The sequence below is a fragment of the Bufo gargarizans genome, chromosome 4, assembly GCF_014858855.1.
Source record: "Bufo gargarizans isolate SCDJY-AF-19 chromosome 4, ASM1485885v1, whole genome shotgun sequence".
NCBI lineage: Eukaryota > Metazoa > Chordata > Amphibia > Anura > Bufonidae > Bufo > Bufo gargarizans.
This window is the reverse complement of record NC_058083.1, coordinates 421,105,182-421,130,108: the sequence shown is the minus strand read 5'-3', so window position 1 is coordinate 421,130,108 and position 24,927 is coordinate 421,105,182. Positions and strand designations below refer to the sequence as shown.

General features: G+C 46.3%; 1 protein-coding gene across 1 annotated transcript in view; it reads right to left on the bottom strand.

Annotated features, from left to right (window-relative positions):
• SOD2 (superoxide dismutase 2) overlaps window positions 1-24,927 on the bottom strand; it is a 54,790-nt gene that overhangs the window by 9,041 nt on the left and 20,822 nt on the right. The window lies entirely within an intron of this gene.

The window sequence follows — 24,927 nt, the reverse complement described above, 5'->3', positions numbered from 1 at the left end:
GGTCCGCAAAAACAGGTAGGTCTTCCTTGATTTTTGGAGGACGCACGGACATGAAGAAAAAAAATAGTTTTGGTGTCCGCCTGGCCCTGCGGATCCAAACGGATCCGTCCTGACTTAGAATGCAAGTCAATGGGGACGGATCCGTTTCACGTTGACACAATATGGTGCAATTGCAAACGGATCCATCCCCCATTAACTTTCAATGTAAAGTCAGGAGTCCCTTTTATACCATCGGATCGGAGTTTTCTCATATCCGATGGTATATTTTAACTTGAAGCGTCCCCATCACCATGGGAACGCCTCTATGTTAGAATATACTGTCGGTTATGAGTTAGATTGTGAAACTCAGATTCGACAGTATATTCTAACAGAGGCGTTCCCATGGTGATGGGGACGCTTCAAGTTAGAATATACTAAACTGTGTACATGACTGCCCCCTGCTGCCTGGCAGCACCTGATCTCTTACAGGGGGCTGTGATCAGCATAATTAACCCCATAATTAACACCCCCCCCCCCCCCCGATCATTGGTGGCAGCGGAGAGTTCCGATCGGAGTCCCAGTTTAATCGCTGGGGCTCCGATTGGTAACCATGTCAAGCATCATACTTACCTGCTGCGCTGTCTGTGACCGGCCGGGCGCTCCTCCTACTGGTAAGTGACAGGTCTGTGCGGCCATTGCTTAATGATCTGTCACTTACCAGTAGGAGGAGCGGCCGGCCGGTCACAGACAGCGCAGCAGGTAAGTATGATGCTTCTAATATTGCTAAGTAACCATGGCAACCAGGACTGCAGTACCGTCCTGGTTGCCATGGTTACCGATCAGAGCCCCAGCGATTAAACTGGGACTCCGATCGGAACTCTCCGCTGCCACCAATGATCGGGAAGGGGGGGGGGGGGGGGGGAGCCGCACACTGGCCTTATTGTAGAGAAAAACAAGGTGCTCAGATCTGGGATCCCCGCTACATTTTACTACACAGCAAGGCCACTTACCCCGCCAGTGACTATCGTGCACCGACTTCCTCACTTCAGAGCAGCGTGCCATAAGCTGCTGCAGCCCGCTCAAACTGACCAATCACTAAGCTCCTTAATGTAAAGAGCTTTGTGATTGGTTGTTTCAGGCAGCAGCAGCATTGCTTCGCTGCGCTGACTGTGCCGCTCATAGCGCTGAAGAATGGCAGGGAAAAGTCAAAGGTGTATCGGTACGCCTTAGACACCTGTTCAGGTCATTTTACTCCCTGGAAAAAGTCTATGACGCTTGTACTGTAGTGATGTAGTTTCTAAAATGAGGCCATTTATGGGTGGTTTCTATTATGTAAGCCTCACAGTGACTTCAGACCTGAACTGGTCCTTAAAAAGTAGGTTTTGGAAATTTTCTAAAAATGTTAAGATTTGCTTCTAAACTTCTAAGCCTTCTAACATCCCCAAAAAATAAAAATTGTCAAATTGTCATTTACAAAATGATCCAAACATGAAGTAGACATATGTGAAGTGTAAAGTAATAACTCTTATGAGGTATCACTATTATAAAAGTAGAGAAATAGAAAATTTAGAAAATTCTACATTTTTGGTGATTTTTTTTTTTTTCTAAATAAAAATTAAATATTTTGATTCAAATTTACCACTGTCTCGAAGTACAATATGTGACGAAAAAACAAACAATCTCAGAATGGCCTGGATATGTAAAAGCGTTTTAAAGTTATCACCACATAGTGACATGTCAGATTTGCAAAAAAAAGGCCTGGTCCTTAAGGTGAAAAATGGCAAGGTCCTTAAGGGGTTAACTTCCACTACATAATAAATGCTATTTTCTACTGTGAGACAACCACCTTAACCCCATTGTCACGTATATGTACGTGAGGGAATGCAGCCTCTTGCTGCATCCTCAGGTGCATGAACTTGATGTGATCAGCAGCACAGGCCCGACTGTTACTGATAGCCGGGCCCCTGCTGTATCGCTGCGATGCCGGCGGATAAACCCTTTCAACATGCAGCGGTCAGCGCTGACCGCGGCATGTGCAGGGTTTGCAGAGGGAGGGGTCTCCCTCTGACTCCATAGGCCCCCACGTTGTGCTGACAGGGTGCCGATGGTTGCACAGGCATCGGAGCCTGCCAGCTACGGAAGCCCAGAAGATCCAGCTTGCAGGCTGGGTGTCCTAGGCAACTGTCAGCGTCTTACTGTGTAAGACGCTGACAGTTCAATTTAATACAGAATGTATTGTACTGAATTGAAAGAGGGATCGAACCCTATAAAAGGTGAAGTCCCATAGTAGGACCCAAAAAAAAAAAAAAGCCCCCTCACCATAAAAGTGTTAAAAATAAAGAAATAAATAAATAAAATGGGATTGTCGCGTCCATAATGACGTGCACTATAAAAATGTCACATAATCTACCACCTCAGGTGAACGCCGTAAAGATTTTTATAAATTAAAACTGAGCAAAAAGATGCAATTTTTTTTGTCACCTTACATCACAAAAAAATGGATTTTTTGTACTCACCGTAAAATCCTTTTCTCGTAGTAGGCATTGGGGGACACAGCACCATGGGTATATGCCCAGCTGCCACTAGGAGGCTGACACTAGAAACAAAAAAGTGTTGGCTCCACCCAGGTGGGCTATACCCCTCTGCTAGAGCCAGAACAACTCAGTCAGTACCAAAAGCAGTAGGAACGCCACACCTGAACCAAAAAGAAACGGAGTGCCAACAAGTCTTGAACTGGGGAACCCGACAACCACAAGCAAACGCCGGAACCACGAACAAGAACAAATGCTCCAAGGAAAGGGAGGGATCTGTGTCCCCCAATGCCTACTACGAGAAAAGGATTTTACGGTGAGTACAAAAAATCCATTTTTCTCGTGCGTGGCATTGGGGGACACAGCACCATGGGACGTCCCAAAGCAGTCCCTGAGGGAGGGAAGAAGATCGCCAGACGGCAACCTAAAGCACCGCTGCCTGCAGAACCTTACGCCCCAGGCTGGCATCAGCAGAAGCCAGGGAATGAATGTGGTAGAATTTAGCAAAAGTGTGAACTGACGCCCAGGTGGCGGCCCGGCAAAGCTGGGCAGCCGAAGCCTGATGACGCACCGCCCAGGAAGCTCCGACTGCCCTAGTCGAATGAGCGGTCAACCTGGAAGGGGGAGCGCGACCCTTCGCGGCGTAGGCCTCCTTGACAGCCGACCGAACCCAGCGAGAGATGGTGGCCTTGGAGGCAGGCAGACCTTTACGAGGACCCGCCGGAACCAGGAAAAGAGAATCCGAACGACGGAAGGGTTCCGTGAGGCGAAGGTACCAGCGGAGAGCCCGAACAACATCCAGGCAATGGAGAGACTTCTCCCGAGGGTGAGAAGGATTAGGGCAGAAGGAAGGAAGGATAATCTCCTCATTGATGTGAAACGGGGTGACAACCTTAGGGAGAAAAGAAGGAACGGGACGCAAAACGACCTTGTCCCGATGGAACACCAGAAAAGGCGACCGGCAGGAAAGCGCCGCCAGTTCGGAAACCCGACGGATAGAGGTGATAGCCACAAGGAAGGCAACCTTAAATGACACAAACGACAGAGAGATGTCTGCCAAGGGCTCAAAAGGAGAGGACTGAAGAGCATCAAGAACAAGATTCAGGTCCCACGGCTCCACCGGAGGACGAAAAGGAGGGGCTCGGCGAGCGACACCCTGCAGAAAAGTCTTAACCTGAGCCCGCGTGGCCACAGAACGTTGAAAAAGGACCGAAAGGGCAGAAATCTGCCCCCTGAGAGAAGCCAGGCGAAGCCCCTTATCAAAACCAGCCTGAAGAAAGGCCAGAATATTAGGGACCGAAAAAAGGAGAGGACGAGAACGTGCGGACTCGCACCAAGCAAAATACGCCCTCCAGGTCCGATAGTAAATACGGGCCGACTGGGGCTTCCGAGCGCGAAGCATCGTCTGAACGACAGAGTCCGAGAGACCACGGGCCTTCAGGATCGCGGTCTCAACAGCCACGCCGTCAAACGAAGCTGCGGTAAATTCGGGTGGAACAGAGGGCCCTGCGAAAGGAGATCGCGACGCAGGGGAAGACGCCATGGAACGTCGGCGAGCAGGAACACGAGATCTGCGTACCACGCCCTGCGGGGCCAATCTGGGGCCACCAGAATCGCCGGCACCCGGGCCGCCTTGAGACGCTTGAGCACTCGAGGCAGAAGAGGGATGGGCGGAAAGAGATACAGAAGGTCGAACTGGGACCAAGGCAGAACCAGGGCATCGACCGCAAGAGCTTGCGGATCCCTGGACCGCGCAACATAGCGCGGAAGTCTGTGATTCAGGCGAGACGCGAAGAGATCCACGTCCGGAACTCCCCACCGGAGACACAGTTGATGAAACACTTCCGGGTGGAGAGACCATTCGCCCGGGTCGACGAGCTGACGACTGAGAAAGTCTGCCGTCCAATTGTCGACCCCGGGAATGTGGACGGCGGAGAGAACGGGAACGTGTTCCTCCGCCCATCGCAGGATCTGAGAGGCCTCTCGCAGGGCCATCACGCTCCTGGTGCCCCCCTGATGATTCAGATAAGCCACGGCGGTGGAGTTGTCCGTTTGAATCCGGATCGGGAGGCCGCGCAGACGGGAAGTCCAGTGCGACAGTGCTAAGAAAATCGCCCTGAGTTCGAGAACGTTGATCTGCAGGGAAGATTCCTGAACAGACCACAGACCCTGAACCGTGAGGGACTCGAACACCGCTCCCCATCCCGAGAGGCTGGCATCGGTCGTGATCACGCGCCAACTGGGGGGGAGGAAGGACCGGCCCAGGGACACCGTCCGGGGAAGCAACCACCAGGAGAGATCCAGACAAACCTGAGGAGGGAGACGAACGAGGCGCTCGAGACCCTCCGGGGACTTGTCCCACCTGGACAGGATGAACATCTGCAGGTCCCGAGAGTGGAATTGGGAATAAGGAATGGCTTCGAATGAGGCCACCATCCTCCCCAGGACGCGCATACACGTCCTGATGGTCAGAGAGGACGGCCTGCGGAGAAGATGTACCCCCGCATGAAGAGAAGACACCTTCTCCGGGGGAAGGAACACCCGCCCGAGGCGAGTATCGAACAGCATTCCCAGAAAGAGCATCTTCTGGCGTGGGACAAGGGAGGACTTGGAGTGGTTGACAAGCCACCCGAACCGAGCAAGAGCCGAGAGGGTGATGCTCAGGCTGGACAGATTGTCCTCGGGAGACGGGGCCCGAATCAGAAGGTCGTCCAGGTAAGGCACCAGGGCGACCCCCCTGGCACGAAGAAGAGCCACTAGGGGAGCTAACACCTTGGTGAAAACCCTTGGTGCGGAGGCCAGACCGAAGGGAAGGGCTACAAATTGGAAATGAAGCGAACCCACCGCGAAGCGAAGGAACCTTTGATGGGAGAGGGCGATGGGAACGTGGAGATAGGCATCCTGAATGTCGACCGACGACAGGAACTCGCCCAACTCCAGGGAGGCGATCACGGACCGGAGGGACTCCATGCGGAAATGACGGACCTGGACAAACCGATTGAGCGCCTTCAGATCCAGGATAGGACGGAGTGAGCCGTCCTTTTTGGGGACGGTGAACAGGTTCGAGTAGAAGCCCCGAAAACGTTCTGACTCTGGAACCGGAACGATGACCCCCAGAGCGCGCAGGGAATGAATGGCCTGAAAAAAACTGTCTGCCCGGGCGGGAGACATGGGGGGGGACGTCAAGAAGAACCGACTGGGTGGGAGGTCGGTGAATTCGATTTTGTACCCCGAAGAGACCACCTCGAGAACCCAAGCGTCTTCTACGTTTGCCCGCCAAACATCCCGAAAGACGAGCAGGCGCCCTCCCACCATGACGGGGATCGAGTCATGCTGAAGGAGGCTTAGTGGGCTGGGGACGAGCGGGCTTGGGTTTGGCGTGCCAAGAGGGCCTGGACTTGAAGGAAGGCCTGGAAGGCTTCTTGTCAGATCGGGCAGGAGGGGCCCGAAAGGACCGAAAGGACTGCGTCCGGGAGGACGATCCGGGGAAACGACGGCGGCGAGGCTGATTCTGAGGAAGAAGAGAACTCTTACCTCCAGTGGCCTCGGAGATGAGCTCCTCTAAGCGTTTCCCAAAGAGCTTTCCACCAAGAAAGGGAAGAGAGATAAGAGCCTTCTTAGAGGCGGCGTCCGCCGCCCAGGAACGAAGCCAGATGGTGCGGCGGATAGCCACAGAGTTGGCGGCCGCGCGCCCAGAGCGGCGAGCCGATTCCATAGAGGCGTCACAAAGAAACTTGGAGGCCTGATAGATCTGGGAGGCAAGCACTGCCAAGTCCCCCTGCTCAGAGTCAGCAGGTAAAGCACGGAGAAGCTGCTTTGCCCAAACGGCGCATGCCTTGGCGACCCAAGAGGCGGCAAACGCAGGACGGATGGCGGCGCCCGCTGCGATGAAAACGGACTTGGCCAAGGAGTCGACCCGTTTATCAGCGGGATCCGACAAGGAAGCCGCATCAGCCAGGGGAAGCGTAGTAGCCTTCGCCAGACGAGCGACCTGAGGATCCACCAGGGGGGGCATCGTCCAGAGATTGACCGAATCCTCAGAGAAAGGATAAGGAACATCAGAAGCCTTGGTGAGATGAAGGCGCCGATCAGGGTGACGCCATTCCCTGGCAAGGAGAGCGTCCAGATCCTCGTGATTGGGAAAAACCACAGTGGACCGCTTAGAGCGTCGGAAGGACACTGCCTCCATGGAGGAGGACGAGGGGACATCCTGCACGTGGAGTGCGTCCCGCACGGCTCTGATGAGATCCTGCACTGCTGCCGACATCGCCGAACACCGCTCAGATTCAGAATCTGAAGCGGAGGAGTCCCCAGGAGCGGCGGAAGCGGCTGAAGAAGAAATCTCACCGGACTCAGACCTAGCCGGGGAGTGATCCGGGGAAACTGAGGAGGAGTGAGACCCAGCCGAGACCGTACGTGGTCGTTTGCGGGACCGAGAGCCGGAGCGAGGCTGGGAACTGTCGCCAGGCGTATCACCAGCGGTAGAGGCCCTGCCAGAGGCGGCCGCAATCTGGGCAGGGAGACTGTCCAGAGACTGCGCCAGGGATTGGGAGAGGCTAGCAAGGCTACCTATGGCCTGGGACAGGGTAGCAGCCCATTCCGGGAGAACCGACAAGGTAGAGGCCGCGGGAGCGGACTGGGCGGGCCCGGGGGTGAGGCACTGCACACAGAGGGACGTAGGCTGGCCGCATGGGAACTTCCTGCTACACACAGAGCAGGCGTAATGAGTGGAAATGGCGGCAGGGGGAGTGGGGGCCTGACCAGAGGAAGACATGATGGCCTCTCGGTGGTGGAACCTGAAAAGAAGAGGAAGGAGTCAGCCAGAGGCTGCCTACCACGACCAATGGTGCTGTGTCCCAGAAAAAACCGAAGCTGGAGGATCCGGAGCGCACAGAGTGAGGACGCACGCGGCCGCACAGCTCAGGCAGAAGGAGAGAGAGAGAGCGTCCGGCAGAAGAACCGCCCCCCTAGCAGCCCGCGCTGGCGCAGGATTGGGCGGAAAGAAGAGAGGCCTCCGGAGGAACGCCCACAAGGGGAGAGGCAGAGAGGAAGCCCGGGAAGCCCAGGAGGCGGAGACGACGCCCGCCCACGTGACCGCGGCCTAGGCCAGGCAAAAGCCGCGGCCTCTAGTATGCCAGGGTGCCGCCGGAGGAGAAAAGCGCCGCCGCCGGCAGGCCCCCGCCCGCCAGCGCAGGAGGCGGAAGCGGCTAACAAACAGCCAGCGCCGAGGGAAGGCAGAGGAGGGGACACAGCCACCGAGGTAGGGAGAGCGAGGGCCGAAACCGGCCGTCTTAAAGGGGCCGACACCATTAAAAAAGGCTCCAGAATGGCGACCCCCCTGAGAGGAGAGCGGGGGAGACCCCAAGAAGGAGAGGTGCCCCCCCCAAAGGCCCAGCTTACTAAGTGGAGGTGGGGGGGTGGGGGAGGGGGTTGGGGCTGAAGCACATACTCACCCTCCGATTAGTTCAGGCGCAGCATGACCACCCCCTCGGCGGACTCAACACGGAAACCGTGGGTCCGCCGGAATCCACTGCGGAAGCAGGTCACGTTGGGGACTGGGTGGCTGCAAGGTACCGAGTACGCGCCCGCAGGGGGACAACTAAGGTGGAACACGATGGAGCCGCCCCTGCTACCTGTAGAGGAAAAAATTAAAAGAAATAAAAATAAAAATAAAAGATAAAAAATTAGCAGAAAAAGGACCTGCTAGCAGGTCATGTCTGCCTCCTACGGACACTAGAACTAGACTGAGTTGTTCTGGCTCTAGCAGAGGGGTATAGCCCACCTGGGTGGAGCCAACACTTTTTTGTTTCTAGTGTCAGCCTCCTAGTGGCAGCTGGGCATATACCCATGGTGCTGTGTCCCCCAATGCCACGCACGAGAAAGTGTAATTCCAAGCGATCAAAAAGACATATGTATCCCAATATAGTACCCATCAAACAGTCATCTCTTCCCGCAAAAAATGAGATCCTACCTAAGACAATTGTCTAAAAGCTAAAAAAAAAAAAAATTGCTTTTAGAAAATGGATGCTAAAACATGATTTTTTTCTTCAAAAATGCTTTTATTGTGTATAACAGAAATACATTAAAAAAAAGTTGACATTAGGCATCACCGCGTCTGTAATAACCTGCTGTACAAAAATATTACATGAGCTAACCCCCAAGTTGAATTCCATAAAAAAAAATAAAAAAAAATAACCAAGACAACCAAATTGTGTTCACTTTGCCACAAAGTGTTTATTGAACGATAAAAAAAAAAATAAACATATGTACCCAAAAATGGTACCTATAAAAAAAGTTAACTCTTTCCACAAAAAAAATTTGCCCCTATACAAGACTATCAGCAGAAAAAATAAAAAAAATAAAAAATATAGCTTTCAGAAAATGGTGACAACAAAAATTTCTCTTTCCAAATGCTTTTATTGTACACAATCGAAAAAAAAAAAAATAGACGTTAGGTATTGCTACGTCCGTAATGACCTGCTCTATAAAAATATCACATGATCTACACCCCCTCAGGTGAACGCTGTTAAAAATAAAAACTGCGCGAAAATAGCAATTTTTTGGTCATCTTGCCCAAAGGGTCATATTGAATTATCCAAAAATTATAGGTACCCAAAAATGGTACAATTTTTTTTTAGCTCTTCCTGGGGGGGAAAAAAAAAAAAAAGGAGCCCCTACACAAGACGATCAGCAGAAAATATGGGATTACACTTACCAGTAATCATTTTTCCTTGAGCCTATAACAGCACCCATGGATAACATCCGCCCCCTTCCTCAGGACAGGAAACGAAACACAGCCTCTTCAAAAGGGAGGTACAACCCCCATCATGCCAGTCCTATTCCAAGAACTAAGGAGACAAAAACCAGACTACACCACAACAAGTCTACAACAGAACAAACGCCTATATCCGTGTGTATATAGAAGTACATACAAACACACACACGTATATCTCTCTCTATATATATATATATATATATATATATATATATATATATATATATATATATATATATATATATATATATATATATAATATAAAATTATATTAATTTGGGAGGGTATAAGGCGGGTCTATAGTGCTTAAAGAAGGTATGAGAAGAACTCCATGTAGCAGCTCTGCAAATCTGGTCAATAGAAGCGGAAGCTCTTTCTGCCCAGGATGTAGACACCGCTCTCGTTGAGTGTGCTTCAAACCCGGCAGGAGGAGGAACCCCTTTAGAGGAATATGCAAGATAAATGGCCTGTTTAATATATCTGGCAATAGACTGAGAGGAAGCAGGGGAGCCCTTCTTCTGTCCCTGAAAGGAGACCACAAGTTTAGAGGAAGACCTCCAGTCCTGAGTGGCGGAGAGGTATTGAATTAGACACCTTCTAACATCGAGGCAATGGAATTCCCTTTCCTTCTGATTCCTGGGTGAGGGGCAGAAGGAAGGTAAAACTACATCCTGAGACCGGTGAAAGGATGATGAAACCTTTGGAAGGAAGGCAGGGTCAGGAGATAAAATAACCCTATCTTCTAAAATATTAAGATATGGTTTTTCGATTGAGAAGGCCGATGTCTCGCTCACTCTTCTAGCAGAAGTAATGGCTAGTAAAAAAAACTAAATTTATAGTTTAAGATCTTTATTGGGATATCATCAATGGGCTCAAAGGGATCCCCGGTCAAGGCAGACAAGACTAGATTTAAATCCCAGGGAGGAACTCTGGACTTCTGGACAGGAGCAAGTTTAGAAATTGCAATGACAAATCTTTTAATCCAAGGGTTGTCTGCTAGTTTATACTCAAAGAGAGCGCTCAAGGCAGAGATATGGACCTTTAAAGTACTAGGCCTCAGTTCTATATTCCAGCCCTCCTGGAGGAAGCTAAGGACTAGAGGCAACTCCGGGGGTTCCAAGACATTAACTGGCTTATTTGCAAATCTAAGGAAGGCCCTCCAAACCCTCAAATAGATCTTAGAAGTAACAGCTTTCCTACTGGACAAAAGGGTGTTTGTTTATCACTTCCCCAGAAAGACCATTCATTTCTAAGATCTGCCTCTCAACAGCCAAGCTGTCAAGTGCAGGCTCTCTAACTGTGGATGAAGTATCGGCCCCTGCACTAGTAGCCCCGGGAAGACAGGAAGTACCCAGGGATCTGCTACTGACATCCTCCTTAGCCAGGAAAACCAGACCCTCCTGGGCCAAAAGGGGGCTATAGTAATTACTAGGACCTTCTCCTCCCGAATCTTCTTCAGGACTCTCGGGAGTAGTTTTATAGGAGGGAAGGCGTACAGGAGGCCTACTCTCCATGATTGGGCCAACGCGTCCACTGCCGAGGGCTGCTCTAATGGGGATAGAGAGAAGAATCTTTTCACTTTTCTGTTTTCCCTTGTGGCAAAGAGATCTACCACCGGGAGACCCCAAAGAGCCACAATGTCGTTGAAGACCTGTTGATCCAGGGACCATTCCCCCTGCCGAACACAATGCCTGCTCAGAAAATCTGCCGTTACATTCTCCTTTCCCTTTAAGTGTACTGCTCTGATCGATGGAAGGAAACCCTCTGCTAGCTCGAAAATCTCTTTGGCGAGAGACATTAGGTCTGGAGACCTGGTCCCCCCGACGATTGATATGAGCTACCACCGTCATGTTGTCTGAGTAGATCAAAATATTTCTGCCTTTTAAGAGCTCTTCAAGGCCATGAGGATCGCTAGAAGTTCCTTGAAGTTGTGAGATTTCGGAACTATCTCCTGATTCCACTGTCCCTGCAGAAGAGAATCTGTGTGAGCTCCCCAACCCCAAGGGCTTGCATCTGTAGTCAGAGTAAGGGGATCCTTCCTTGACCAAGGGACTCCTTTTTGAAGGTTGGAAGGTACCATCCACCATTCTAGATCTTTTAACGTTTGGGTTGAAAGGGAAAAGAGAGAATCCAAGGATTGGGGATCTTTGTCCCAGAATCTGCAAATGAAGTGACCTTGAGTGGAAGTGGGCCCATTCCACCCCCGGGATTGCGGCCGTCATTAGGCCTAGAACTGATATAGCTTCTCGTAGAGAGCTGGAGTGGCGAGCTACAATATCTTGAACCCTGGAAACTAGCAGAGATATTTTTTTGTGTCGGCAGAAAACACATTTGTTTCTGGGAGTCCAGGAGTAGCCCCAGAAAGGTGCATATCTGGCTTGGCACAAGTTTGGATTTTTGGAGATTTAACTCCCAACCCAACTTCACCAGCACCTCCCTGAACCAGGAAATCCGATCGATTAACTGGCCCGGTTCCCGAGAGAGAAGGTGGAAATAGTCTAGATGGGGAATGACAATCAGAGCCTTCTCTCTCAGATATGCCATCATCTCTGCTACAATCTTTGTGAAAAGCCTGGGTGCCTGAGACAACCCAAACGGCAGGGCCCGAAACTGTACATGTAGGAGTCTGTCCGGGAATTGAACTGCTACTCTTAGGTACCTCTGGTGACTGGGATGGATTGGAACGTGGCAATAAGCGTCCCTGAGATCCAGGGTCGCCATGTAGTAGCCCGGGAATAAATTTGGGATTATGGAACTGATAGTTTCAATACGAAATCTCTTGTACACCAGGTATTTGTTGAGCAGCTTCAGATTTATTATAGTACGGAAGGTCGCATTCGGCTTCTTTACAAGGAAAAGCGTTGAATAATAGCCCGTCTCCCTCTCTTGAGCTGGAACCTCCTGCAGGACCTTTTTCTTCAGCAAATCCGAAATCTCCAGACGTAATGCCTCTAGCTTCTCTGGGCTGGAGCGATAGTCCGTCAAGACGAACCTTTCTGGAGGAGTTCTTAGGAAGTTCAGGCAATAGCCCTCTGAAATGATTGAAAGAATCCAGGGGCTGTTCGAGATCTTCCGCCATTGCTCTGCGAAGAGGGAGAGACGACCTCCAACCGGGGATCTGGCGTCATTGCGGAGGCTTTTTAGAGGCCTCTCCACCTGAAAAAAGAAATCCTTTGTTCCTTCTGGCCGCATTACCGGACTGTCTGGGAGTTTCTCTTCTCTTGAAGTTAAATCTGGATGTCTGAGAGCGAAAGGGATTCTTAGGAGGCTGCTGATGTATAGAAGGGAAAACCTTTTTTCTGTCAGAAGCTTTTTCCAGCAGATCGTCTAACGTGGGCCCGAAGAGGAATTCCCCCTGACAAGGAATAGCACAGAATTTCGCCTTTGAACCTGCATCTCCTTTCCAATCCTTCAGGGCTGTGGAGTCGGTAGATAAATGCTCCGACTCATACTCCTCAGTTTTTTGTACTTCCAAATGCGACTCCTCTGTATTTAATATGCGAATGTATTTTATACATTCCTTGAAGGAAAGAAAGGAAACATACATGTCATTACCAAATGACTACTGGCTGGGAAGCCAACAGTCTACTGTATTGAACAGTTTAAGCAAAAGACAAACACAATGAAAACAACAGTTTTATTCATTTTTTTTAATCAAGTGGCTGGATAGTAGCAGCAGGCGTAAACATCAAGAACTTTACAAGTTAAAAAATACAAACCACATTATTTGGTTGTTTTAGAACAAAAACAAAGCTCATCTATATGAACCAAAAACAAAATCTGTAAAACCTAGAAATGGTTTATATTAATCTTCTTCACATCACTGAACGCGTTTGTTTTGCGGTTACGTGAGGCACTGCATGCATTGGCCTTTATTCTTACAGTAGAGAAGTCATTAATTATAACTGTTTATGAATTCGGACATTTAAACTTGCTTTTTTTAATTCCAATTTAAATTTAGTAGGAGTCTGAGTCGGTTCATTTTTTGCCGACTCCGACTCCAGGTACCCAAAATTGACTCCGACTCCACAGCCCTGCAATCCTTTAGCCAAATCGCTCTGCTGGCGGAATTTGAAAGAGCTGCGGCTCTCGCTGACAGCCTCGGAGTCCACTAAGGCATCTGCTTTAAAAAAATAAAAAAAAATCAATGGCACTATACAGAGTTGGAAATGACGAGGGCAATTGTTCCATTGGGCGCTCCCTTCTTTATTTGCTCTTCCATCTCTTTCATCCAGACCTTTAACCACTTCCCATCTGGGCCATTTGCCCCCTTCCTGACCAGGCCTAATTTTGCAAAACTGACATATCTCACTTCATGTGGTAATAACTTTGGAACGCCTTTATTTATCCAAGTCATTCAGAGATTATTTTCTCGTGACACATTGTACTTCATGATAGTCATAAATTTGAGTCAAAATATTTCACCTTTATTTATGAAAACATCCCAAATTTACCCAAAAATTTGAAAAATTCGCAATTTTCTAAATTTCAATTTCTCTGCTTTTAAAACAGAAAGTGATACCTCATAAAATATTTATTATTTAACATTCCCCATATGTCTACTTTATGTTGGCATCATTTTGGAAATGTCATTTTATTTTTTTAGGACGTTAGAAGGCTTAGAAGTTTAGAAGAAATTCTTCAAATTTTTAAGAAAATTGCCAAAACCCACTTTATAAGGACCAGTTCAGGTCTGAAGTCACTTTGTGGGGCCTACACAGTGGATACCCCCATAAATGACCCCATTGTAGAAACTACACCCCTCAAGTTACTCAAAACTGATTTTACAAACTTTGTTAACCCTTTATGCGTTCCACAAGAATTAAAGGAAAATGGAGATCAAATTTTTAAATTTCACTTTTTGGGCAGATTTTCCATTTTAATCAATTTTTTTCTGTAACACATCGATGGTTAACAGCCAAACAAAACTCAATATTTATTACCCAGATTCTGCGGTTTACAGAAACACCCCACATGTGGTCATAAACTGCTGTATGGGCACACGGCAGGGCGCAAAAGAAAAGGAACTCCACATGGTTTTTCGATGCCATGTCCCATTTGAAGCCCCCTGATGCACCCTTACAGTAGAAACTCCCAAGAAGTGACCCCATTTTGGAAATTAGGGGATAAGGTGCCAGTTTTATTAGTACTATTTTTGGGTACATATGATTTTTTGATCATTCATTATAACACTTTATGGGGCAAGGTGACCAAAAAATTGGTTGTTTTAGCACAGTTTCGATTTATTTATTTTTACAGCGTTCACCTGAGGGGTTCAGTCAAGTGACATTTTTATAGAGCAGATTGTTACGGACGTGGCGATACCTAATATGTATACTTTTTCTCATTTATTAAAGTTTTACACAATAATAGCATTTTTGAAACAAAAAAATTATGTTTTAATGTGTCCATGTTCTGATAGCTATAGTTTTTTTTATTTGAGAGATTTTCTTATGTAGGGGCTCATTTTTTGCGGGATGAGGCGACGGTTTTATTGGTACCATTTTGTGGGACATACGCGTTTTTGATCACTTGGTGTTGCACCTTTTGTGATGCAAGGTGACAAAAATTGCTTGTTTTGACACAGTTTTTTATTTTTTTTTGTTTTTTTTACGGTGTTCATCTGAGGGGTTTATTCAACAGACTTTTGGGTCCTTCAGGAGGTGGTCACACTATATTTCTATATATATATATATGAAGTTCAGTGGTCACTGGGACCGAAGTGTGACTTTTTCTCACCTCACTGACTAGTTTTTTTTAAATAAAACATACATTTTAATGGTTCATTTTAAAATATTTATTTATTACCACTCTAAATTTTAAAATTCCTCAAATATTGGAGAGATGGGAATTATATATAGTACTGACAGTGCGGACTTGTTGGGGTGCCTGATATCTTCTCAGGACTGTCTCCCTTCTCTTTATATATCCTACTCCTATCTGTCAGTCTATTTGATATCTCGGCTCTTATTTTACTATATGCACTCTCTCCCCTGTTGGGGTTCCCTACTCTCCAATATTGAACTAAAAATCAATGTCACTCCTGCATCCCTACATGTTTCGCCGTACAAACGGCTTCTTCAGGGGATGGCGTGCAGGTAACAGCGTGTGTGAGGCTATTCCAAGGCTTTATGCCTTCTCTTAGTGTGGGCGGGTGTCACCTAGCCAATCGCTGCAAGATTCAGCTTGATTGGCACTCCTCGCGGTCAATAGATGTTTATTTCCGGTATTCCGAGTTGACGTCATCAGTCCTCCTTTGATGACTTAGCGTCGCCTACCCGTGACGTTTCTGCTCTGCGTCGCGGGTCCTTCTCTGATGACGTGTACTTGCTCTTTCGGTTTGCCTTGGTTCTTGCTTCGCGCATGCGTCAAGACTTAGAGATTTTTTCACCGTTACGAGCGGTTTCTCTCCCCGACTGCCTTACCTGCGCTTGCGCCCGAACTCTTTCATTTTCTAAAGGAGAAGGTAAGAAATAGAGGTGGAGGAAGAAATGAGAGAGAACCATTGGGAGGACCTAGTTTTGACATTGCCTCCATTTTTGCTACTTCAGGGGGAATATCTCAGGTGTTGATTATTATTTTTTTATGTCTATATAGGGAAATTTTTTATATCTTTAATCCATGTTATTCATTGTTTATTAATATGTTATTTCCAAATTCATTTCCTTCCTATATTAATTCTTAGGAGGAGGGAAGATAACTAAGCTTATTTTATGATACTTATACTGCACATTTGTATCACTCTTTGTTATTGTTTACATAGAGAGAGTCGTATTCTTTTATGTGTCCTATATATATTTTCTTTATTAATCCCTATTGAATTATCTAACATCTTAATCCTATTGTTTATTTTTTGTATTTATTTTTTATTTTTAATTTATTTTATGTTATTTTTTGATGTTTTCTTTTCTTTTATTCCTTTTCCAAATTTTTATCTTTTTGTCTGTTTTTTATTTATTATTTTTTATTTTAATATTATTGTTGTTTAAGTTTTTGATGAATTTTTATTTGTTTTATTATTTTCTCTCTCCTTTTGTTCTTTTTCCTTCTTTTTATCTCTTTACCCCCTCCTTTTTTTTAGTTATTTACTCTTATTCATACTATAATGTCTACTTATAATTATTTCATTATTATTTTTCTATAGGTTCCTTTTTCCTCCTTTCCTCGGATATCTTTCTCCCTAGAATGCCTGTCAGGAGCAAGAATTATAGGTTAGTACCTCATTTATCATTGTTATTCATACCGTCCGATTGGATAGATGACATTTCTCTGTCCACGATTTTTACCATTTGTAATATTTAATATTATATTTATTGTTTAAGCTTCCGGAAGCCTCTCACAATGATCTCAATTAGAGTTCCTTATTTGATTTTACTTTTCCTGTTCATCTTTTTTCACTTTTGTTTGTTGAGAATTATATTGCCGTTAACTCAAAGATTATATTATTATAAAAAGGAAGAAAAGGTGAATCCTTCATTCAGGCCATTCGGTGCTAGTGCATGGAGGCGGTATATCCACCTCGTCTCCTCTTGTTGGAGTTTCTTGTCTATGCTCCCTTGTCTGGGGTTTGTCTTTATTTTCTGTATCCCCCAGATCTTTAGGCCTGTGGTTTGGCCCTTATGGAATCTCTGCAAGTGTCTGGATAAAGGTGTCTCTTCCGTTGTATTTAGGACACTAAAATGTTTAGAAATTCTTCTTCTAAATTCTTGAATGGTTTTTCCTACGTATAACTTGTTGCACTCGCATTGTATTCCATATACAATACCCGTGCTTCTGCAATTTATGTATTCCCTAATCTGGTAAATTTTACCATCGACAGGATTTACAAATTCCTTCTTGGGTGCCATATATTTGCAGAAGCTGCATGCTCCGCATGGGTATGAGCCTTTCGTTCTCAACCAAGTTTCTTTTTTTCTGATAGTTTTTTGAAAATGGCTTTTCACCAACATTTCCTTTAAATTTGTCCCACGTCTGTATGTGATACTTGGATTTTTTGGAAGTATCTGTACCAAGTCTCTGTCTGATTTCAAGACATGCCAATGTTTTTTCAGAATATTGTACACCTGTCTATTCTGTACATCAAATGTCCCTATGCATCTGATCATCTTGTCAGTATTTCTCCTTTTTTCCCTCAGAAGGTCATCTCTATCCGTACTTTTTGCTCTATTGTATGCCTGGTGCAGCACTTTCTTCGGGTAGCCTCTTGTTCTGAATCTGGAATATAGGATTTCACTTTCTCTGGTGAAGGCCTCAGTGTCAGTACAGTTCCGTCTTGCCCTAAGATATTGTCCTATGGGGATTCCTTTCCTTAATGGTTCTGGATGGAAGCTCTGCCAGTGTAGGAAACTGTTCGTTGATGTAGATTTCCTATATATCTCAGTTTGTATTTTGCCTCTCTCATCCATCATGATTTTTAGATCTAAAAAGCCAATGCTATGCTCTTGGATCTCCATAGTAAATTTGAGGCCTAGACTGTTAGTATTTAATTCCTCCGTGAACTGAATGAATTCTGTTTTGGTCCCTTCCCAGAAAATTAAAATATCATCTATAAATCTTCCCTAAAATAATATTGAATCCGTGTATTTAGTATTAGTTTCTGTGAAAACGTGCTCATCTTCCCACCACCCTAGAAATAAATTCGCAAAACTTGGTGCACAAACCGTGCCCATTGCGGTCCCGTGTGTCTGCAAATAATAAGTGCCGTCAAAAATAAAATAATTGTGAGTGAGAAGAAATTGTAACATTTCTATTACAAGCTCATTATGATTGTGAAAGTGGATCCCTTTAGTGTATAGATATTTTCGAACTGCTTCTATTCCTAACTCATGACTTATACTTGTATATAGCGCCTCAACATCGAGGCTCGCTATTAAGGTGTTGGGGCTTACTTCGATATCTTTCAATTTCCTGACCAGATCTAATGCATCTTTAATATAGGATGGAAGACATTGCAACGAATGGTCTAATCATTATATCCACGTATGTACTGATGCCTTCACACAGATTGTCGTTTCCGGAGACTATCGGTCTGCCAGGTAAGGGGTCTCTTTTTTTGTGTACCTTGGGTAAGGCGTAAAAAGTTGCTATTGTGGGGTATGGATTGAACAACATTTTGAATTCTTCTTTCGAAATCAGGTTCTCTTTTTTGGCATTTTTCAAAAGGGTTTCAAGTTCTTTTTTGAATTTCTCTGTAGGATTTAGTTCTAATTTTTTATATGTTTTCCCATCCCTTAATAATCTATTTACCATATTGATGTAATATTCCTGTTTCATTAAGACAATATTGCCCCCTTTATCCTCCTAAGAATTAATATAGGAAGGAAATGAATTTGGAAATAACATTAATAAACAATGAATAACATGGATTAAAGATATAAAAAATTTCCCTATATAGACATAAAAAAATAATAATCAACACATGAGATATTCCCCCTGAAGTAGCAAAAATGGAGGCAATGTCAAAACTAGGTCCTCCCAATGGTTCTCTCTCATTTCTTCCTCCACCTCTATTTCTTACCTTCTCCTTTAGAAAATGAAAGAGTTCGGGCGCAAGCGCAGGTAAGGCAGTCGGGGAGAGAAACCGCTCGTAACGGTGAAAAAATCTCTAAGTCTTGACGCATGCGCGAAGCAAGAACCAAGGCAAACCGAAAGAGCAAGTACACGTCATCAGAGAAGGACCCGCGACGCAGAGCAGAAACGTCACGGGTAGGCGACGCTAAGTCATCAAAGGAGGACTGATGACGTCAACTCGGAATACCGGAAATAAACATCTATTGACCGCGAGGAGTGCCAATCAAGCTGAATCTTGCAGCGATTGGCTAGGTGACACCCGCCCACACTAAGAGAAGGCATAAAGCCTTGGAATAGCCTCACACACGCTGTTACCTGCACGCCATCCCCTGAAGAAGCAGTTTGTACGGCGAAACATGTAGGGATGCAGGAGTGACATTGATTTTTAGTTCAATATTGGAGAGTAGGGAACCCCAACAGGGGAGAGAGTGCATATAGTAAAATAAGAGCCGAGATATCAAATAGACTGACAGATAGGAGTAGGATATATAAAGAGAAGGGAGACAGTCCTGAGAAGATATCAGGCACCCCAACAAGTCCGCACTGTCAGTACTATATATAATTCCCATCTCTCCAATATTTGAGGAATTTTAAAATTTAGAGTGGTAATAAATAAATATTTTAAAATGAACCATTAAAATGTATGTTTTATTTAAAAAAAACTAGTCAGTGAGGTGAGAAAAAGTCACACTTCGGTCCCAGTGACCACTGAACTTCATACATCTGAGGGGTTAGCTCATGTGATATTTTTATAGAGCTGGTTTTTACGGACGCGGCAATACCTAATATGTATACTTTTTTTTATTTGTTTCACTTTAACACAATAATAGCATTTTTGAAAACAAAAATACTTCAATTACTCTTACCGATAATATGTTTTCCATGAGCCCATGACAGCACCTGTGAGAGATCCTCCTCCCTCCGGACAGGAAACAGGAACTTCCCAGATCTTTAAATTGGTCCCGTGCCTTCTACCTTCAGTATTTGACAAGATTCCTGGGACCAGCAACGCACCTATATATAGTGAGAACTAACATAGGCGAGAAAACATAATAGACAAAAACTCTGCGCCAAATATATGCCAGGCATATCTCTTCTTTGGCACCATACTAAAGAGTAGACTTCTCTTTTTTCCCATTATTCTTTATATATAAAAGAATAATTTTTTTTTTTTTTTTTTTTTTTTTTTTTAATTAAGGGAGGGAATTATGTAGGTGCTGTCATGGGCTCATGGAAAATATATTACCGGTAAGAGTAATTGAAGTATTTCCATTACGCCCCATGACAGCACCTGTGAGAGGCTAGACTAGATAACTATTAGGGAGGGACTGCAGCACCTTTCTCCCAAAGGACATATCCTGCACAGATGAAAGGTCCAACCTGTAGTGTTTGTAAAACGTAGAGGGGGAACTCCACGTTGCAGCCCTACAGATCTGTTCTATGGTAGCGCACCCTTTTTCTGCCCAGGAAGAGGCTACTGCCCTGGTGGAATGGGCTGAAAAATCTGAAGGGACCTGACAATCTGATAGTGAATATGCCAAACCTATCGCTCTCTTGATCCATCTGGCTAAGGTACGGCTTGTAACCTTGGAGCCCCTGTTCTGACCCTGAAACTGAACAAAGAGTTGCGGGGGTCTTTCTAAAGTCCTTCGTAGATTCTAAATACTCACAGACACACCTTCTAACATCTAAAGTATGAAAGGATTTCTCTCCTTCATTCTTTGGGTCCTGACAAAAGGAAGGGAGAACTATCTCCTGAGACCTATGAAACACCGACACTACTTTGGGCAGGAACGCAGGGTCTGGTCTGAAAACAATCCTATCCTCCAGAATCTGGGTATATGGAGGGGAAGAGGACAAAGAGGACAGCTCTCCAACACGTCTGGCAGATGTAATGGCCACTAAAAATACAGTCTTATAGGACAGCATCTTTAAGGGGATGTCCCCCAGAGGCTCGAACGGAGCCTTGGTTAGAGCAGAAAGAACCAGGTTAAGGTCCCATGGGGCTGACTTAGATCTAACTACAGGACAAAGTCTAGAGGACCCCCTAATGAACCTTTTGACCCAAGGATGAGTAGCCAAACGAAAGTCAAACAGGACACTCAGTGCCGAGACCTGCACCTTGAGAGTGCTGGGTTTAAGCTTTTTGTTCAGGCCTTCCTGCAAAAAGTTCAAAATTAACGGGATGTTGGGCGAGTTCAAGTCTAAGCCTGGACCTGCAAACCGAAGGAAGGCTTTCCATACCCTCAGATAGATATCGGAGGTGACTTTTTTCCTACTAGCTAGGAGAGTCCCGATGACCTGTTCTGATAGGCCCCTAGACCTGAAGACCGACCTCTCAAAATCCAAGCTGTCAGGTGGAGATTCTTGACTTCCGGATGATGTAGAGGGCCCTGATATAATAGGTCCTGTCTTTCTGGAAGCACCCAGGGATCTGCTATCGATAGTCTCCTCAACCAAGCAAACCAGACTCTTCTTGGCCAAAAAGGTGCTATTAGAATCACAGTCGCCTGCTCCCCCCTGATCCTTGGATCACTCTGGGCAATAGGCTGATGGGAGGAAACGCATAGACTAGGCCCTTCCCCCACGTCTGTGAGAGCGCATCTGTGCCTATCGACTGATCCTCCCTGCTGAGAGAAAAGAACTTTTTGCACTTTTTGTTTTCCACCGAGGTGAATAGATCTATCGTAGGAGATCCCCATAGGGCCTGTATTTGGTGAAACACTTCTTGATTCAGACACCAATTCGCCTGACTGAATCTGTGTCTGCTGAGAAAGTCCGCCTGGTGATTCTGAGCCTTTCAGATGAACCGCCGAGAGAGACAGAGCTTTCCCCTGCATTAACAAGAAAATCCTGGATGCCAGCTCCATTAGTTGATAGGATCTTGTCCCCCCTTGTTTGTTTATATAAGCCACCACCGAGGCGTTGTCTGATAGGATCCTGACATGTTTTTGAGACAAAAAGGGGAGACTCTTCTCTAGTGCGCACAGGACCGCTCTTAACTCCCTGGCATTTTGGGACTGAGCACTCTGGTCTTTTGACCAAGGACCTTGGAAAAACCCCAAAACTGAATGGGCCCCCCATCCCCAAGGGCTTGCATCGGTGGTTATTATTAATGGGTCGTGTCTCACCCACTCTACCCCCTGATCGAGGTTTGAAGCCTTTAGCCACCAAGCTAGGGATCGGGTTACTGACCCCGGGACCACAATCTTGTGATCTAGGGATAGCGACCTCCCATCCCATTTGGACAGAATGAGCCATTGCAGTATTCTGGACCTGAATTGGGCCCACCTCACTGCTGGAATACAGGCCGTCATCAGACCCAGAATAGACATCGCTTTTCTTAAGGGGACTTCCTTGATCTTGCTGAAAGACCTGATCTTTTGCTGAATCCCCTCTTTCTTGTCTGCTGGAAGATAAGATTTCTGAGTCTGAGAGTCTAACAGGATGCCTAGGAAAACACATCTGGATGTTGGAATCAGGGATGATTTGTCCCAATTTATTAGCCAGCCCAGGCTCGTCAGGATCCCCAGGACCTTCTGTATGTGAGATTTCAGCTGCTCTGGGGACTGCCCTACCAAGAGAAGGTCGTCCAGGTATGAGACTATAATGATGTCCGACCTCCTTACTTCTGCCATTACCTCCGCCATCAGCTTTGTGAAGAGCCTCGGCGCCTGTGATACCCCAAAAGGAAGAGCTCTGAACTGTAAATGAACAATTGATTCCCCTATCTTCACTGCCACCCTCAGGTATCTTTGGGACAAGGGATGGATGGGCACGTGGTAGTAGGCATCTTTTATGTCTATTGAGGCCATCACACAGTTGGGGAACAGATGGAGGACCGTGGAGGAGATGGACTCCATCCTGAATTTCTGATAGGACAGATACTGGTTGAGACCCTTCAAATTTATAATCAGTCTGAACGTACCGTTGGGCTTGGGGACCAGAAATAGGGTTGAATAAAATCCCTCTCCTTGTTCGTCCTTTGGGACTGGAACAAGGACTGCCTTTTCCAGGAGGCTGTTTATTTCCTCCAAAAGTGCCACCTGTTTTGGAGAATTTTGGTTTAATGAAGTAACTTTGAAAGTCCTGGGCGGTAGTCTCTTGAAGTCTAGGCGATAGCCTTCCTTTATAATATCCTTTACCCAAGCGCTTGCGGTAATATTTCGCCAGGCTGGAAAAAATAAAGAAAGACGACCGCCCACCTGGGGTCTGGCGTCATTGTTGAGTGGAACTTGATGTTTGAGGTCTGGATTTAAACAGCACACTTTTTGATTTATCAGATCTCCACTCCCTCCTTTTCTTTTGATCCCCCTACGGGAGCGTCTACCCTCGGTACCTCCTGCCAAGCTGACACTTCCTGATCATCAAAGGGGTACTTTCTCTTGACCGCTCTAGGGATAAAGAATTTTTTATCGGGCTTCTCCCATTCACGTTTAATCAGATCCTTGATACAGTCCTGAATGGGGAAAACCCTAGACTTTTTAGGCTTTAGGCTCTCAAACATTAGCTCTGGTCTAGACCTGGACTCCTTTTCCGCCTCAAGCTCCATCGTAGATCTAACCGCCTTCAATAACAGGTCCGTATCTTCTGCTCTAAACAACGGCTTCCCTGTCAAATCCTCAGAAGAGGAATCCGAGTCTGCAATAGCGCCTTCCTCAGACCCAGAGTCCACAGCATCCTCCGCTACCGCCTGGGGCCTCTTATGCCTGGATGAGCTAGGCAGGGATTTTTTAAGCTCCTCTACTGACGAACGGACTTCATTTTTTACTAAATTCTGGATACTCTGTAATAAAGATGGCGACTCCTCGGCCACTAACTTATCCAGACATGGTTGACAACATGTCTTGGAGTAAGATGGATCCAGCTTCCTCTTGCAAATTCCACACTCCTTAGCTCTTTTGTGGGAAGCTTTCTTTGGGTGCTCTTTAGCCTGCATTTAATAAAACAACCCATCAGCTTAACCTGACCATAAAAACAATCAACTCCCCAAAGGGAGATGGTGGGGGTTAACCCCTCTTACCCCCAGGAGTACCATGCTTGGTTCCAAAAGCTGCTCCTGTCAGTCGGTGCGCTGTTGTACATCCCCTACTTCTTGCATCATAATGCTGCGTAAAGGGGGGCCAATTGAGGGCTGTAGATGCCGCTTGTGTCCCGATCGATCTCCTGCTGCTACTCACCACCACGCTGGCTGGCCGGCGTTCCCTTTTTCAAATGGGCCGCGCAGCGCCCCCATGTTAAGCTCCTCCCCTTCCGGCCGATGGAACGCACGCGTCACTTCCGGTGCGACGCGCACGTCCAGCACAGCCAGCCTCAATGAGAGGGGAAGACGCACCTCCCCCCTCATGCCGCGACTTCGCCGGCAGGCAGGGACACGAGGCAGCCCAGGCATCCCCCATGGCTCCGAAGAAGGGAATGAAATGCAGACGCCGGGCTTCTCAGCGGCTCCTAGTGGAGACTTACGCCGACAGGTACCTCCACTAGGTTTCGGTTTTAACCCTAGAGGTCCTGCAGCCAAGAAATAGACCTGGAAAGAAATCCTCCTGTCCCTGGACAGGAAACAGGAAAGAACTGAAGGTAGAAGGCACGGGACCAATTTAAAGATCTGGGAAGTTCCTGTTTCCTGTCCGGAGGGAGGAGGATCTCTCACAGGTGCTGTCATGGGGCGTAATGGAAAATAATGTTTTAGTGTCTCCATGTTCTAAGAGCTATAGTTTTTTTTTTTTTTTGAGAGATTTTCTTATGTAGGGGCTCATTTTTTGCGGGATGAGGCGACGGTTTTATTGGAACCATTTTGTGGGACATACGCATTTTTTATCACTTGGTGTTGCACCTTTTGTGATGCAAGGTGACAAAAATTGCTTGTTTCGACAGTTTTTTTTGTTTTTTTTTTACGGTGTTCACCTGAGGGGTTAGCTCATGTGATATTTTTATAGAGCTGGTTTTTACGGACGTGGCAATACCAAATATGTCTATTTTATTTTTTCTATTTTTTTTTTTTATTCCTTACTTGGGGACCTTTTTTTTTTTTACATGTGAAACTTTATTTTATTTTTTTCAACCTTTTATTTT